This window comes from Nelumbo nucifera, chromosome 6 (assembly GCF_055504915.1).
Source record: "Nelumbo nucifera cultivar China Antique chromosome 6, China Antique-T2T, whole genome shotgun sequence".
Lineage (NCBI taxonomy): Eukaryota > Viridiplantae > Streptophyta > Magnoliopsida > Proteales > Nelumbonaceae > Nelumbo > Nelumbo nucifera.
In genome coordinates, this window is record NC_142654.1 from 55,401,622 (window position 1) to 55,419,768 (window position 18,147).

At 38.1% G+C, this 18,147-nt stretch overlaps 1 protein-coding gene across 2 annotated transcripts in view; it reads left to right on the forward strand.

Annotated features, from left to right (window-relative positions):
• Nucleotides 1-499: 499 nt before the first annotated feature.
• LOC104602032 (protein FMP32, mitochondrial) overlaps nucleotides 500-18,147 on the forward strand; it is a 44,494-nt gene continuing 26,846 nt past the window's right edge. For both annotated transcript variants that reach the window (XM_010265574.3, XM_088889466.1), the window contains exons 1-2: nucleotides 500-956; nucleotides 2,467-2,526. The gene's annotated coding sequence lies outside the window, so the exon portion shown is untranslated. The remainder of the gene's footprint in view (nucleotides 957-2,466; nucleotides 2,527-18,147) is intronic.

Below are 18,147 nucleotides of genomic sequence, written 5' to 3' on the forward strand. Positions count from 1 at the left end.
CAGTAAAAGCCTGGCCCGGCCCATGAACAGGTCTATACATGACGGGTCCCATACGATCTCATGGTGAGATGTGCGGTGTCAAGAGATCCAGACTCCGTTCCAAAATGAGCTGCATCGCACATTTTGATTGCTCCCAACAGAAAACGATTCTAGATATGATCAGACATTGCACATTCTAAACATTATGGGTCCTGATCATCTTGGGTCGTGTTGAAAGCGTTTTTTTGGAATCAAATCTGGTGATCTGCTCCTCACACAGAGGCATCTTACATTGATTTCACATGCACATCCTACCATGCATTGGGAATATCTATCGTACTTATAAGTTATTATTCATGGAAGATGTTTCCGATAAATGGTGGTTGTATATGTGAGGCACCCTGTGAGATGAACAGATCCCGTCTCGTGTTGAGTCTGGATCTGCTCCTCATTAAACGCACCTCACAACATGTTCTGACTATACATCAGAAATATCTCCCTAATATTTATTTTTCATGGGAGATGTTCCAATACGATACAGGGTGGGATGTAGCTATGAGGTCACTGTGAGACGCATTCTGTGAGGAACAAATCCCATTCGACACACTGCGCTTGTAGTCTGTACAAGAGAAAAAAGGTGGAGGCGTAGGGGAGCAGCAATTACGCTAAGTCCAAATTCCCCAACTGCCTAAAACACACAAAAACGCTAGCGTAGAGGAAGGAGGGGAGAGACAGGAGGGAGAGAGAAATAATGGTGGATTTGGTTTTGGGCAAGCAACCGTGTAGAGAGGAAAGCACCCAGGGGTCCCAGTCAACAACCAATTTCTGAGAAAGGGAGAAACAATCTTTGGAGTTTCTTTCTCTCTCGTCTTCATCAACAACGTTTCTCAGTTTGGTTTGTTTGAGCTTTGAAGTTTGAACTTTAAAGAGAAGGGTCGGACGAGAAGATTCTCCACCGGTTTCAAGTTTGAACTAGAGTTAAATTTCTTACACCCTTAACTATAGCCATGGGATCAAGATTTATGTTTCCATGCATGCAATCTTTTGTTTATAGCATCCTGTATGAATCAGAATACAATAGAAACCTTCTCCAATGCTTGTCTCTATTTAGATTTGGGCAATGTTTTTAATGAGTTTTACTTTGTTTCCATTCTGTGATGATTCCCATGGAACATCTTAGTGCTTGCTAGAAGATGTTCAAATGGAGATCCAACCAAATTTCTTTTGCAAAATGGCAGAAGGTTGCATGTAAGAAAAAAAAAAAAAAACTTTGCTCACAAAGAAGACATGCTTTATCTTCTTCATGTAAGAAAAAAAAAGTTTGTCCACAGAGGGAATTGCATCCCAGTAAACTCTCCATAGGAAAATATGGAATCTAAATGCAATTTTTAGCTACCATTTATTTCCATTGTACCACTTGATGAAAATAGCTGGGATAGGACTGAATATAAAGAACTTGTATGCAGATTTTACTGTCTAAATGTAAGAATATTTGAATGTTTCCATAGCAATTGATCATGGTGCAAGTGACGAGAAGGAATGATTATTATTTCCTCCAAAGTGCCTTGAGGGAAATTTAAACAAGAGTTTGTAAATCCCATTGGTCATTTTGGTGGGGATGAAAATTCAATAAATCTTCTTGGCTTAAAAGAAAATGAAAAAAAAATTCTTGTTTAATACCCAAAATAAACTATGACTACAAAGAAAAACAAATAAAAGACCACATTAATTAGATATTATGAGTGTGCATAGTTAGTTACGAATAAACGAGCAAAAAAGAGTGCTAGGCCTAGTTTTGAAACAATGAATGGAGGTTTGGTGGAAGGTGATAAACTTAACTAATTAAATTGAAACAAGGCAAAACACCAAAAATGAAACAGGGCAAAACAAATGTGGAGGAATCCTGTAAAATACAGACCCACCAACTTACTGAAGGAAATTTTGAAATGAAAGTACAGGTTAAGTCTTTAAGTTATGTTAGGGATAATAAGAAATATGAAAATCAGCCTCTGCATTAATGGAGGGGATTGGAATTGTTTTGAGACGGTGTAAAAAATAGAAATAAGACAAAGCCCTTTTATCTTTGATAGCATATCAAAGTTGCAAACAAGCTCCCGTAAACCTTCCGATCCCCCAATTTTCCTTTGCCACCAAGTTGCATTATTTTTGTGTGATCTCGCATCCCACTTTTTGAGAAACCATGTCCCACAATTTTTCCATCCCATCCTTGTGCATCTCACAAACTCGAGAAAATAGAATCTTTAAAGAATATTCCTATTTTTTCATCCCTTTTTCGCAACTCGAATGCAGCCTTATGTTTTATCTTAAGCTTGTATTTTGCATTTGAAGGCATTGGTAATTTTTTCCCCAATAGCAGCAACTATACCTTTTGCTGTTCTGAAGAATAAACTGCTTTTTGATATATTAAATGCCACAAAAATCCCCTCTTGTTTTACTTCTAATTATTTAATTTTGTTCTTTCCACAGAATGACATAACACAAGAAGCTAGCCTGTCAAAATTCAAATCTGAGGTTAAGAGTTCCCAGGTGCTAATTGCAATTCCTTTCTATGAATACAAGATTTTAGTTTTTCATATTTATATATCTTGATGTGTAAAATATAAAGCAATTTCTGCATAACTGTTTTGAATGTGAAATTAGCTGATTGTTAACAACATGGCATTGGTCCACATTTTCACTGTTCTAAAATAGAGTTCCATTTAGAAAAATGACCCAAGGATGAAACAATTTTATTTGCATAGCATTCATTGGAAAAAAAAAAACCATTTATGAATCTTTCTAAAGATAAGTTAGATTCGGAACCGAATATTACAAATCAAATTTGGATCTAGAAATATCCAATTTGGTCTGATCCTTTCGTAGCCCTGATTTGGGTTGGCAATGAAGTAATTTAGTTAACTATAAAAAAAAGCCCCCAAGTACTAGCAAAGAAAAGTAAACCTAAATGAAAAAAAAAATAAAGAACACTTGCCTATATTATTTAGTGAACTTATTATTTAATCATTTCATGTCCATATTTGAGCTTTTACTGTGTGTTTTATGCTGCAAAAGTCGTTTGGTAAATGTTGCTTTTACAACATTATTTTAAGAGTAAAAGTACAAACAAGCATTTGATAACACATATTTTAGGCCTGTTTGGCAAGTCTTTTTGAGAATATTTTCTGGTAGCTCTAACAGTCAAAAGACACATTGAGCTTTTGCATAAATATCTGAGTAGCCCGAAGCTAGTTTGACAGATACATGTCATTCTATGTGTCTTTCTATGTCTTTCCGTGCGAAAATAAAACGTGAAAGATGCGAAAAGGTTTATTTGGAGTTTCCCAAAATGGGTTTTTCACGTCTTCTCGGTGCTCTGGCTTTTGGCGGCTAGATCTTCCGCAAACCAACGGAAATAGACCAAAAATCGATCTGTCCAACCTGCAAACAGCCAAAAGACCGCACAAAAAGATGCACCAAATGGGCCCCTATTTTACATGTGTTATGTCATATAATATAATTCATGTCAACGAATATTTAATTTTAAACTTGAAACATTCAGCTGCCACCTATCTTCCTCAATATGCCATGTGGCATCCATGTGAAACATTTGCTCAATATGCAGAACCACAATTCTACCATGTGGAAAGTTTGATTTTGTGACGTGGTAAGTGCACAAATCTTTGTGCCTTATTACGTTTATGGAAAAAGCATAAATGGGTGTTGTGTTGTTTTTAAAGCATAAAGTCATTGTCATTGTGTAACCAAAATCAGAAACAATTTTTTGTTGATTCCTGGATTATTCTATCTTCCTTTTCTAATTTTGCAAGTTCATCCGGCATTACTGTGATATTATGGTCTGCCATTGAGTTCTTACCAAGTGGTCTAACTTATAGGCCTAAATTTATTGACAACCAAGGAAAATACTTATATATCTTACGATTTTTGAACTGTTGGATAACAAATGTGCTATATCTTGCAAAAAGACTTCTTGCATATCTAGATTGTTGGAGCATTTACCAAAAAAATGTCTAAATTGCTGGAGTAACAAGAAGATTTCTACTTGGTAATACTCAGGAAAATTGAAGGTTGAGGTAAAATAAAGACGGAATCCTGTAATGGGGTCTCAATTAAGGCATAGGTTCAAGTCGGCAAATAGGCAGGTTATTCGGTTGTTGTTGTGGGCCCTGTGTGCACCCTGACACTAACTCCATTTACCCTATAACTAGGTCTAGTGTATAGCACCTTGTCCTTGTGGAGCCAAAGGCACATTAGAATTCCAAAAAAGAAAAAAAAAAAAGAAAAGGAATTACTAATAAAAAGTTATTGAAGGTCTCAATATTCATGATTAGATTAGGTTATATTTAAGAAGATGCAATCATGAAACAAGCTGAAAATTTTTATTTGCACGTAAATAAAGAAACTGTGGTTTCAGCATTTGTTGTTTGTGGTGTTAGAGTAATAAAAACCAAGTTAAACAAAGCTGTTACTGAAAACGAAGTAAAATGTAAGAGGATATAGAATTGTTCCATTTGGGGAGTGAGGATCATGCAAGGAAAGCTTTTTCTAGAACATGAGAGGAGGAGAAAAGGCAGGGTGGAAGTTGATAAAAAAAAAAAAAAAGAGGCAAGCTGGAGTCATCTTAAAGAAGATTGTAGAGTTTTGTTTAGGAGTATGGGAGAATTGATTAGGTGAAGGCATAAAGCTCAAAAGATGAGATGGTTATAGCTGTTTGGTGTCTAGCATTGTCTCTTGTTAATAGATCTCTTGGTGGTCCATATTGTTAGATTTGGAATTTTTAGTAGATGTTTCTGTTTTTCACATCTTGTACTGTTACTAAGAGAGTTGGGGTGATATTTTTTTTATCAATAACAGAATTTCATTATATTAATATATTGCAACATTATAGCAAACAGAGAAGTTAAAAAGGCTTAACCCTCCCCAAGAAAGCAACATCAAGCTCACAATATAGCCCAGTACAATTGATCCCTTCCCACACCTTGTTTTGCCAAAGCATCTGCAGAGGCATTTACTATTCTTTTCACCCACCAAAATTGGATGTCCATCCCCCTAGTTAGCCATTTGATTTCCCTTCTTTCATTAGCAAACTTCCGAAGACCACTTCCCCTTTGCAGCCAGCTCAACACTAACTTTGAATCCCCTTCAATAATTATTTTTTGTACATTCAGTTCCTTACTCTTTCTAATACCCTCCAATAGAGCATAGATCTCAGCTTTCAAAGAGTCCTCAACCCCAATGGAGCCTGAATACATTGCCATCACCTTCCCCTCCTCATCTCTAAAGACACCTCCTACACTTGAAGGGCCTAGATTACCTTCACTACTCCCATCAAAATTTAGCTTTATAAAACCATTGCCAAGTGGTGACCACACAAGAGAATCAGTAGACCAAGCCTGTGCAGAATTAACTACTTCCCCCCAGCTATTCAACAACATATCTGTAGACACATCATCAAACAATCGAACAAATTTTAGCCAATGCACCACCCTAACTATTATGGCCTCAACAACACCTTCTTTGTTTCTTTCCTTTTCAGAGAAAATTTGGAATTCCATTCCTCCCATAAAGACCAGCAAGTAGTATCCCTTACACATCTCCGCATGATCCTTCCCCTTCTATTAGGCCATCTAAAGAACAAAGAGCTAAAAAGGCTTTGGATGTTTGATGGAGGGGGGTTCCACCTACAACCAAAAAGGGAAAAAAAATCCATCCCAAATAGCAGAGGCAAAAAGGCAAGAAATTAATAAGTGGTAGGAGCTTTCACCATTAGCATTACAAAAAATGCACTAGCTTGGAGACAAGCACCAATAAGGCCTTTTCCTTTGGAGTAAGTCATAGGTGTTACATCTTCCCAAGAAAGCTTCTCAACAAAAAGGTCCAATCCTTGGAAGAATCGGCTCACCCCAAACTTCCTTAATTGGAAAAATTTGTGCAAGGTTACTATTAGAAGGCAAGAAGGACTTGAAAAAGGAAGCACAAGAGAAAGACACGGAAGGAGTTAGTGTCCATAGTCTCTTATCCCTTTTAGAGGGGTACACCACCTCATTTAAGATTTGAATCAAATTCAGTACACTTTTAGCTTCTAAATCTCTTAGGCTTCTCCTAAGCCCTAAATCCCATTCAAACCCAAGTTTGGACTGAGAAGGAACAAGAAAACTAGATATAACCTTGCCTCTATATTGGGAAAGCGAGTAAAGCGAGGGAAATTGTTCTTTCAAAGGCAAATAACCTACCCAAATGTGTTCCCAAAATTTAACCTGATTCCTAGAACAAAAATCATACCTGATGTGTTGCAGAAAAGAGGGGAGAATTGCATGTATAGATTCTAAGGACAGGCACCAGTTGATCTTGTTGAAGTCCCTGTATCCCAGCCATCCTCTGATTGACCATGAATACTCAAAATAACTCTAGTCCACAACTTCTCCCTTTCACCTTCCAACCTCCACAGCCATTTTCCCAACAAAGCTTCATTTTTCTTTCGAATATTACCTAGTCCTAACCCTTCATCAGCCCTGCTTTTAGAGACTAATTCCCAATTCGCCCTGTGATCCTTCTTTTCCTCCCCAGGCAAATTTGACAATGTAGATTTAATCAAAGTGATTCTAAAGACTGATAAATAATACATAGGCAAATTTGCCAATGTAGATTTAATCAAAGTTATTCTGCCACCTAGAGATAAGTAATTCTTCTTCCAAAAGGCTAATTTCTTTTGAAACCTACCAATTACAGGTTTCCAAAAACTCTCTTTCTTCAGATTATCCCCAAGTGGCATCCCCAAATAACTCATAGGCCATTGAGCCACCACACACCCTAAAGCTTCTGTTGTTTCCCTTATAGCTCCCTCTTCCATATTAATCCCCACTACACAGTTCTTATCAAAATTCACCCTCATATTTGACATCTATTCAAAAACTTGAATCGCCAATTTCAAATTTGTAGCCCATTTCACCTCCTCCCCCTCATAGAACAAAATAGTATATTCAATAAACTATAAGTGGATAATTGGTACACTAGTTTCTCCAACCCTCCACCCCCTCACTAGACCTTTCAAATATGCTCTCTCAATTAACCTCCCCAGCACCTCTACAATCAATGTGAAGAAGAAAGGAGAGAGGGGGTCCCCTTGTCTAATTCCCCTAATGGTTAGGAAGTGATCCACTACAGCTCCATTTACCAGGATAGAATAATGACAAGATTCAATACAACCTAGTATCCATTTGCACCATTTCTCCCTGAAGTCAAAATAATCCAACACTTGCATCAAGAATGACCAATCAACCATGTCATAAGCCTTCTCTAGGTCTAGCTTGCACGCAATCCCTTTCCTCCTTGTTCTCTTTAGATCCTCCACACACTCATTGGCTATTAAGATTTGATCCACAATTTATTTATTTCCCACAAAGGCTCCTTGATTCAGAGAAATTAGATCTGGAAGCACCTCTCCAAATTCTTCTGGACATTATAGTCATTCCACCAACTCTTAACTAACTTAACAAACCCTGGGTGAGACAGCCACATATTCTCAAATCTGAAAAGTGTAGGCCCCCCCTATTACCAAGATCCTCTTTCTCTAAAGTAATGGGCAAGTGGTCTGAAGTTATCTTAGATAGTGTTCTAGAAATAACAACCCCCAATGCTCCTCCCAATTTGCTATGAACAAAAACCTATCCGGTTTAGAGCATATAGAGTTCTCTTGAAGATTAGACCATGTGAACAAACCATGCAACAAAGACACCTCTTTTAACTCAAAACTATTGATGAGGCTATTAAACTTCCTCATGCTGGCAGTAGTACCTCTCCTCACACTATTGGTTTCCTCCAAAAATATGATGACATTAAAATCTCATCCTAAACACCATGGGTCTTCCCAAAGTCCTCTAATATCTCCCAACTCCTCCCAAAATTCACTTCTTTCAAGTCATTCAGATTCTTCACTTTACACCCCATCTACTCCACAAACTCTACAACCGAATCTTTTTTGTTAATTTTCTTAACAACTCCTCCTTGCCCTTCCTCGTTATTCTTCTCTTCCCCAACCTCCCTTATTTGCCACTTCCCTTCTATATTCCCCTCCCCAATAATCCCACCCAAAGCACTTGTCTCAGCTTCTTTCTTTTTCACTTCTTCCAAAAAGTTTTCTATTAACTTCCATACTCTCTTGCCCACCTCCACCTCTTCTTCACTATTACCCCTTGCCCCTTTGCTTTCCACCCCAACAATCTAAGAGGTCTACGACAGTAAGGCTAGCTGGGACTCTTGGGCAAAGGCATAAGACAAAAAGTTAGGACCATAAACGAAATTCACTATCGTACCTTGGCTGGAGTCTAGGATAGGTTCGGTAGAAGAGGGAATACACCCTTCCGCAGCTAAAGCAACAGAAACCTGGGTTGAACCTAATTCCTCAGATGGGGCAAACATTTGGGAGGCGTTTCCTATAGAAGAGTTCTCTTTCGACAAACTCTCAAGGCTTTGTGGCTCACCACTTTGTTGAGCATCAATGATTAGTTGGTGGTGAAACACTCTTAATTGCTTATCAGTATCCAGCCCATTGCCCTCCACTTAGTTACCTTTTTCCCCCATCGGTTTCAGAGTATCACCCCTTCCGACCAAACCCAAATCATTGTTTGCTTCATCCATTTCCTTTGTCTGCAACAGAATGGGAGTTGTATTTGCCACTAAATCATTTTCACCAAACAACAAGGAATTATCAAGCACTTCGTCTTCAAGAACTACTACTTTTGTGACCTCCTCCAGACTTTCTGCTTTAAAAGTCTCAATCAAACTTGTATCCTCATCATTTGAAATTCCACAATCAATCCATCCCTTGTCTTCCACCTCCAAATCTTCCTTATTTCTTCTATAGTATCTCGGATTCGACCAGTCCTTAATAATCCTGCTCCCTTCCTGTTCTTTGTGGATTGATCTGTCTCTGCTAAAACACTTCCTTTCTCCCCTTTGTATATTTTCTCAAAGATCCCACATCTTTGTGTATCAAAGATCCTACCTAATAGTCATCCACCCACATGACTGTTAAAAGACTCACATGCATTTAGGACCATGGTCGACCCTTTGGTCTGGCTAACCCGTGCCCGATTCGACTCAACTAGTCTCAACTTATTACTAGCTCACGTTAACTCCTGAACTATGTCCACATATGTGGGCCCCACCCCTTGAGATTTTGAGTTTGAAAGAATTTCTTTTTCAAGGTGCCCTCCAACTACACCTCCTACACCCGACTGTTCCCCTTCCCAAAAGGGAGTTTCTTTGCCCTTTCTCCTATCAACCAGTGGGTTATTGCCACGTAATACTTCACCTTCCACCTCATCATCTTCTTCCACCGTCGAGGACCTCTTCCACAACGACACTTCCACTTCCGTCAGAAACTAAACCTTCCTCCATAGCTCATTTGAGAAAACAATTATCACTCGAGGTATCTCCATCGGCCTGATCCCCTGGATATTCACCATAACTGCTCACATGTTCTTGAAGTTGGAATCCTCCGATTTTCCCCCCATGATATGACTAATCTTCACCACCAAATTCCTCCAAAAGTTGAACGGTAACCTAACTAGCTTAATAGCAAATTTATCCACCACAACGTCATCATCATTACAAGACATATACAATTTCTCGATGATGACCACCCCTTCTTAGGTGACAATGGAAGAGAACTCCATCTTTTCACTCCCCACATCAAGTATCACTTTGCTATCACTGAACGGCACCACTACCACAGGTGACATGAAGCCAAACTTCTTCCCTATGTCCTCCACAATCAGCTGCCAATCTTTAATTTTTTTGGCCGCTGTTAGCACAAACCTACTCACCCACTTCCTTTTATCCACATCCATCTCCAGTTTCTACATTTTAACAATGCAAGCCACTTCGCAATTCATGCTTTGTTCTACATCTGCTACTTCATTTATTTGTTTTGGGAAGTCAGTGTCGTAGCTCCTCTGCACTTCCCTTTCTTCTTTCTCCCAAAAGGATTTCTGTGGCATCGCCTCTGTCTTCTCCGTCACCACCAGGTAATCCTGTAGTTTATCTATAAACCTTTCCATCATGTTTTCTTTTTTACCTTCCGGGATGCAAATCAGCTTCCTCTTCCCATTTCCGAAACATTCTATTAACATTATGAACCATCCCTCTCTGTTGTTTCTTCATTCCACCAAGAATGTCTTCCTCTCTGTGTTCATCTGCCCCTTCCAACCATTCACTTTCTTTGTGTGTAATGCTCCATCAATAAAACCCTTTACACAGGCTACCGCATCTCTAACTAGAAAGATTATGGACTTCTTTTCTTCACACATTTTCAAGTAGACCTGATCATTAAACCTGCATTCTTCAAACATGAACCTCTTTGCCTCACATTCCCACCCCTTCCTCCACCTTGCCACCAGCTTGAACTCCACAAGTAAACCACCAGCCAAGCTAACCCCATACATACTATTATTATAAAGAAAGAAAGTATTATGACATGATTTCGGGGTATTTGTATTGAGTGAATATTGGAGAGGTTGAGGTGTTTTGCTTTTGTTTTTTTCTCTTGCAGGTTCCTTATCATCTTTCTTGTATTCTCCTTTTTCCTTCTAATAGAATTTTCTTTACCATAAAAGAAGAGGTAAAGTTGCTTGAAGACACTAAGGGATATATCATAATTAAATTTAATATAAAATTTGGGATTTTAGATCCAAAAGTTTGTGCTGATTGTAGAAAGAAGATTCACCAAAATATAAGCTAAGTACATAAGTTCTATAGAGGATGATAGTATTGATGTTGTTCTTTACATCTTTTGCACCATTATCAAATCACCTTCAAATGGTAGTGGTTGGGTTGTGTTTAAAAATCTTTAATCTTTCCACAAGATCAATATCTTCTATCTTAAAAGTCATTCTATCACCTTCATAAAATCCCCAAGATTGTTGGGCAATATTTGTGGTGAGTGATTGAATGGAATGACCAGTGATGGGTCCAATGAAAGATGATCCAAATTCTAAGGCTAAGTTTGGTTTCAGTAGAAATTTCATTTGCACTTGTGTAAATGCATAGGAGTTCAAAAAAATGTCAAAAAATATATATATATATATATATATATATATATTAAACATAATATTAATAAAAAATATAAACTTAAATTTTAAAATAAATATTTTAAAAAACCTATTATCTACAATTAAAATACATAAACATAAAATGTAAAGCATATTCAAATGAGAATTTAAAAATAAAATCAAACATATAAAACATTTACAAGCATGTAAAACCAACAATCTCTTTTTTTCCTCAATTGCAGTTACTTCAAGTAGCTAATGTGATGTAAAGCATACTACATTCCCGATTCTATGAGTCACCTTTGTGCCACGCTCCTTGAGGCAAGCCCAAACAAGTCCATGTTAGGGTCTTAAATTTTTAGTTCTCACACAAAAATAATGATTTTATAATTTTAATTGTTTTTTAATAAGATATTTTATTAGGATGAATGAATGAACAACATTAGCAAATAGGGGGTTCTTGGAGCTCCAGAAATCATTATTTTTGTGTGAGAACTAAGAATTTAAGACCCTAACATGGACTTGTTTGGGCTTGCCTTGAGGGGCATGGCACAAGAGTCGAGGGGAAGAGCCCCCGGCCTAGTTGCTAGGTTCAAAAAAAGTAAAAAAGTATCAAATTTTCAAAAGGCTCACGCTTGAGCTAAGGCACAAGGTGCATTGGGCACACCAAGCACATGCCTTTTGAAAGGGCTGCTCTTAGAACCTAGTCAAGGCACATACCCTAAAATGTGCCTCACTTGTGCACCTAGGCACGCCTTTTAAATCACTGGATGTGAGGCAATCCACTACTTGGAGGTGTGAGGTGTAGTTCAGAATGTAAGACACATACCCTAAAATGCACATTGCCTGTGCGCCTAGGCACACCTTTTAAATCACTGGATGCAAGGCATTCCACTACTTAAAGGTGTGAGGTGTAGTTTAGAATGTAAGAGGCATAAGCCTCTTGAACATAAGGAAGCATACACCTCCTTAAGAGGGAGGGGGATGAGGAGGTGGGCGAGGAGGAAGAAGAGGAAGGAGGATCTCATCCTTTTTTTTTAATTTTATAATGAAAGATGCCTTGTATTAAGGAGGATCTCATCTTGTTTGTCCTCCCCTTCCTTGTCCTTTCTTTATTTTCTCTTTCTTTATTTCTTTATTTTTTCTTTCATTCTATCTTTTTATATGAGGTGTGCATGAGGGATATGCCTCTAGCACACCTTATGCAAAAGGCATATGCAGTATATACCTCCTCCTAAGCCTTTTAAAAGACCTGTTATGGTAAAAGGTTATTAACTACTTCCCCTCAGCTACAAGCATGGGGATACAAACCAAATACTTGCTCTTTAAAGTCTGATGTAGGATGGGGTAGGGTCCTACTAATTTAGGAACTAGTGGTGGGTTTTGTGGGGAAAAGAAAGTGCTATAGATGATTAGGGATAAAGAGAGAGAACTCTTGCTATTATGGTAAACAGCAATGAGATTTGAAGAAGAAACAGGTGAGAGAGAAGGAAAAGGTAGGGAATGGTGGGAGGGTTGTGACCCCATATTTAAGTGGCAAGGAATGAGGTTCCATAGGAAGCTCTAGATGTTGAAAATTAAAGTTAATGAAAGGAACACCATGGAATTTGGGAGACTTGAAGAAAAAAGCAAACTATGATTGATCAAATTGAGGAAATAGATTTGAAAGGAGAAAGGTTTGGAGAACATTATATTCCAAGAGGAAATAAGTTGGAGGCAAAAATCAAGGCATAAATGGGTAAAGGAGAGATGGGAATACAAAGCTTTTTCATGCAGTGGCAAATGGAAGAAGAAGGAACAATTTTATCTCAAGTAAGAAGTTGGGGGGAGGCTAAAACTCTCATGTAACAAGATGATATAGTTGGGGCATTTGTGGATCATTTTAAGTCAATGTTAGAATGCCCCTTGGTGGTAGAGTGTGGGTAGAACTAGAAGGATTGAAGTGGCCAAGTTTAGTGCTGGAGATTAAGGAGTGATTAGAAAGAAAAATTGATTTTGAGGAAATAAAGGAAGTTGTCTTTTCTATGGATAGATCAAAAGCTCTAGGGCAAGATGGGTTTACAATGGCATTCTATCAAGATTGTTAAGATATCTTGAATGAGGACATTTAGCTAGTATTCAATGAGTTTTATAGGTGAGGAGTCATTAATCTAGGGTTGAATTCCACCTCTATTGCTTTGATATCCAAGAAGAGTGATGTTGTCCATCCAGGAGATTTCAGACCTATTAAAGTTTTATGTTGGGGGTAATATCATCTTTTTGTCCTTTGTTTAGTAGTCTTATGTTATATGCAACCATTGGAGGGTATTTTTGTATTTTTGTTTTTATTTGAAGTCCAATAAAACAAAGGTCGATAGGAGGAGGAGAGGCAAGTTCAAATCTCACTCCTGGATCTTGTTTCTTCTCACTTCTTGATTTGGTTAAAGCATATCCTCCAATAGATTGGCATTCCTATTAGCAAGCTAATTAAGCTCTTCTATGATAATGAAGCTGCCACACATTACTTCCAATCTAATTTTTCACAAGAGAACCAAACACATAGAAATTGATTGCCATTTTGTAAGGGAAAACATGACAAATGGTGATGTTGTCACAGCTGATCTATTCACCAAAGGTTTAAGTCATGCCAGGATAGGTTACATTTGTAAGAAGCTGGAGCTTTATGATATATATGCTCTAGCTTGAGGGGGAGTGTTAAAGTTTATGTTGTAGGGTTAATATTGTCTTTTTGTCATTTGTTTCCTAGTCTGATCTTATATGAAACCCTTGGAGGGTATTTTTATAATATTGTTTTTATTAGAAGTCTAATAAAACATAAGTTGATAAAAGGGAGGCAAGTTCGATTCTCTTGCTTGGACCTCGTTTATTCTCACTTCTTCTTGCTTTCTTCTCTTTTTTTTGGACCTTGTCTTGATTGAATCTCTTCCTCATCCCTTTTCTTCTTTATTTCAACCTTTCTTCACCCTTTTTCTAGCCTTTATTACAAGATCAATTGATTTGGTGAAACAATCTATCATAGTTGTCAAGGCGATGCCTAGGCGAGCCCTTCGAAGCTCGCCTCACCTAATTGCCAAGCAGTTTTGTACTTTCTATTATAAAATACAGTTTTATTTTTTATTTTCTGAGATTATAACTATAAAATAGGCATTATTAAACTAAAAGACCAATTCCCCTATTTGTTTGCTATCTCAAACTACAAAAGTGAGCTCGTCTCTACCTTTTTGGTATGTTCCAACTCTATAATTGGGTATGGATGGGATTTGGGACAAAGAAGAGCCATTAGGCATACAGAGGTTAATAACATCTCAATGCTACTTGATAGGATTTTCTTGGAACCTACTAAATCTGACATTCAAATCTAGGCCCCTCCATCCTCTTGTGTGTTTTCTTGTGCTTCCTTCGTTAATACTTTAACTTCACATAATGTTAATGGTGGACAACCTTTCCTTTTAAAAGAGGTATAGAGAAAGCCTAGTCCCCCTTGGGTTGGGAAAGTCTTCCTGGAAAGAACAAATACCTATGATTTGATTTAAAGAATGAGACCTAAAAGTTGCTTATCCCCTCTTCTTTGTAAAGATGATGGTGAGAATTATTATCACTTATTAATTTCCTACCCTTTTGTTAAAGTTATTTGGGAATGGTTTCTTTTTTTGTTTGGTGTAGGTGGTCCCTCCTGTTGAATGTATATAGTTTGTTTGCTTCTACAACTTTCAGTTGGCCAAAGAAGAGGGGAAGGATAATGTAGAGATGTATTAGGGCTCCTATAAGTTGAATTGTATGGAAAAAAAGGAACTCAAGATTATTTTCAGACAAGGAGAGAAGCAAAGAAGCTATCATAGAGGTGGTTTTCAATAAAGTGGGACATTGGATTAAATCCTTGGAACTTTTTAAAGGCTTCCCAATTGAAATTTTTTAAGAAGCTAAAAGAAAGCTGCCTTATAGCCTCAGTCAAGAATGCCTTATTCCCCTCTTGGATCCCCCCAATTAATGGGTTTGTTAAGCTGAATTTTGATGGAGCAATGTTGGAAATCCATGGCCCTTAGAATTGGAGGAGTTTTTAGGGATAAAGGTGGTAAAATCACTACTTTATTTTCAAGCCCCATTCGAGGGGGTGCTTCTTTACAAGCTGAGCCATTGGCGGCTTTGGAGGGGTAAAAAGGGCAAAGGATATGAATATTCAAAAGTTAATCATTGATGGGGACTCCAATGCCCTTAGATCCACCATTAAACATGTCTGATACCAATCCGGTGGCCCGGAACGACCCCCACTTACACCTCAAACACCCACCTGTGAAATCTCAGCCCAAAATACCATCATTTACCCTTTAACCACACCAAGATTCCATTTCAAGGTTCTAGATTGGTCGAATTACAAATCTGCCTGATTCGGGCCCAATTGGTTCAATCTAACTTTACCAATCACCCCATAATACTCAAATCCCTTACCTTGAGAAGTTTCATCCAAAATAGACCATGTTTGCCCTTTGACCGCACCTAGATTTCGTTTCGAGGTTCTAGATTAGCCAAATCAAACCTTTTCTATATCTTCCTGATCCGGGCTTAGTTGGACCAAGATGACCCCACCAATCACCTCATATCACCCAAAAACCCCACCCTATGAAATTTCAGCCAAAATTATCCTCATTTACCCTTCCATCTAAAAAGATTTTATTTCGGTCAATCTCTTTAGTACACTTACACAAAACCCTTTTCAGCAGTCAGACCCATCTCAACCTTCCACTTTTTTACCCAAAATCTTGGCCATCCATCCAAAACCCCAGTTTGACCACCCTTTGACCTAGTTTGACCAAACTTTTTTAAAATTACAAAAATGACCCTCAGAGTTCCCAAAATTATGAAAATGCCATTCCGTCGAACCAGCTACCCTCTCGCATCCCAGAATGCCATCATTGGCATAGGAAGAGTCCCAAATCGTTCAAACACATTGCAAAAGTTCCCGGTTATAAGCCACATTATAAATGAGTCTCCAGTCAATCTGGCGATAGTAGTTATCACCCGGAGATCTCTTCCCTTCCCGTTCACTTAACGATTTCAGGCCAAGATATTACTCAGGTAGCCTCACTGAAACTCTTTTTCCTTTCTTTTTTTTACTATGACGATTAAAGGTTAGGGAATAGATCGATGGAGTAGGTTTCATTGAGCTCAATCCCGTATATATGTTCTTTAGCCCAATTTGACCTAGAATTTGCTATTTTTTATGCTTCGTGTGGTTAGATCTGTGATTAATTCGGTTATACCTTAATTCTGGATATCGAATGGATATGGATTTATGTCAGTTGTTTCTCTATGAAGTTTATGTTGTGTTAGGCCGATGAAATATAGAAGCGTTTGTTATTTTCCTTCTTTATTTTGTTTCATTTTGATTTATCTGTTCGATTACAGAAGCCTGTTATTTTCTTCTTTTCCTCTAGTTCTTTTTAGTTTATTATTTTTTTGTTGTTAATGATTTATGAGATTGGGGTTTCTGAACTAATACCTGCTTGTTCATGCTAAATGATGAAGTATGCTTTGTTTAGTTTTATTTGATCTTATTGATGCTTTAAGATTGCATGTGCCTAGTCTTTTTGTATAAGAGCAATAAATCCCTTTTACCTCATCACTATCAATGCTTTTCAAAAGAACAAATATGCACGATGTGGACACTTGCATTTTTGTATTGCGTAGCTGAATTCTAGTTTGGCATTTGGGTAAATTACAAAGAATCTCCTGTATTATGGGGTCTGTGATAAAGACCCCCTGTATTTTGTTTTGCGACAAAGACCCCTTTGTACTATGACCGTGAGACAAAGACCCCCTTCCATCCAAAAAGGCTATTGTAATATTTTTAATTCCCATACTACCCTTGTAATTAACTATTTCGAATGAGTGAAATACTGTTCATCTTCCCCGACCTCACGATACACAAATAGCAGCGACAGTAATCCCCATATGGGAATGGAATCGTGAGGCTGGTAAACGTCGAGCACCTTAATGGAAAAATAGCTCAAACTTCAACCCAGCAAACAGAAGTTTGAATTAGAGGTCTAGAGAGGAAAATAAAAAAGAGAAGCAAAGAGAAACAGAGATTGAACTGTGTTTGGCTCACCTACGTAGGACGATAAGCATATAACCCAGTCCCAGGTAGACAAAATACAGAGCATACGACCGTCATTGACGATGATGACGATGCTTTGGCAGTGGTCGAGTGTGGGCCTGCTTCGCTCTAATCGGTACAATGAAGCACATCTGGCTGAAAGAACTCTCAGCTCTGATTAAAGTGATGCACAATGGAAACCCTCAAGTAAGGCATCGTTCAAATGCCCTGGTGCAGATTTTCATCCTATTTACCCTACTAGCGCAGAAAACTAGCTAGTGATGACTTCTGCTGTATATTGTGCTAATTAATTACATACTTGAACAAATGTCCTCACTGATAATATGCATATGAAAAGTATGATCGGTTCCAAGGAAGAATCCGCCAATCCTTACATGATGAGAGATTTCCTCCATTGAACACCTGGCAAGTTGGTCTCTAGCTGCAACTACTTGCCTTGTAACCTATCAGCCTCGCTGAAAGAAAACAAAAAAAAAAAAGAAGGAAAAACAGTGATGATGGAAATAAGAGAACCAAAACACAAATGCACCCTAATGGTCGAACTATCAAACAACAACACAAATATGATCAAGAAAGTGCAAAATGAAGAAGAATTTCAACTGTCGCCGCCACCACCATCACCACTGTGGCCCCCAATAACAACACCGTGATGAATAGTACCGCTTCTATTTTTGTCTCCACTGTGACCACCACTATCATGATGTTGGGTAGCAGCTTCACCAAGATGTTCGACAATATCATGAAAGCCATCCCCTTTATCCTCGGCACCATTTCTAGAGATGCAGGCAACATCAGTAGCAGCTATCTTTGGTTCTCTTGTGCTTAGTAGCTGCTCCTTGTTCTACATCATGAGAAGCATTGTGAGCCGAAGGCCTACGACCTTCACTTCTGGCAACCTTGCACAGTTTGATACTTAACTTCTTATGGCCGCTCTTGCAAAGGTAAGCTAGAAAATCTCCGAGCAACATGGTCTACAATAGACCC